The sequence below is a fragment of the Calidris pugnax genome, unplaced genomic scaffold, assembly GCF_001431845.1.
Source record: "Calidris pugnax isolate Ruff unplaced genomic scaffold, ASM143184v1 scaffold46, whole genome shotgun sequence".
Lineage (NCBI taxonomy): Eukaryota > Metazoa > Chordata > Aves > Charadriiformes > Scolopacidae > Calidris > Calidris pugnax.
Window position 1 is genome coordinate 84,267 of NW_015090769.1, and position 594 is coordinate 84,860.

Genomic DNA, 594 nt, shown 5'->3' on the forward strand with positions numbered 1-594 from the left:
ACAAAGGAATGTTTTGGTGCTACCAGCTCCAGGAGCTGGAGGGGTTATGGGGCCGGGATCCTGCTGGGTGCCTGGTTGTGGGGTGGCCCCACACCGTCCTGGCAGCCCCCAGAGCCCCCCACATCCCAGCAGACCCCGTACCACGCTGTGCCCTGGGTGTCCTGCCAGCCCCCAGAGACCATTTGGATGTGACACCCCCTGGCCATCCTGGTTGACCCCACCCCCCGGGTGTCCTGACAAACCCATAGACCCCCCCCTTGCTCTGGTCACTCTGGCAGACCCCACAGACCCCTACAAGCCCCATAGACCCCACAGACCCCGTCCCCCGGCCGTGCTGACAGATCCCATTGACCCCACGTCCTCTGGTTGACCCCATAGACCACCCTCTGCCCTCTGCACGTCCTGGCAGACCCCACAGGCCCCCAGCGCCCTGGGCATCCTGGCAGAACCCCAGAAAAACCTCCTCCTGCCCCATCCCCTGCTGTCCTTTCCCATCCATCCCATCCTGTCCCTTCCCATCCATCCCATCCCATCCCGTCCCATCCCATCCATACTGTCCCTTCCCATCCATCCCCTTCTGTCCCTTCCCATCCA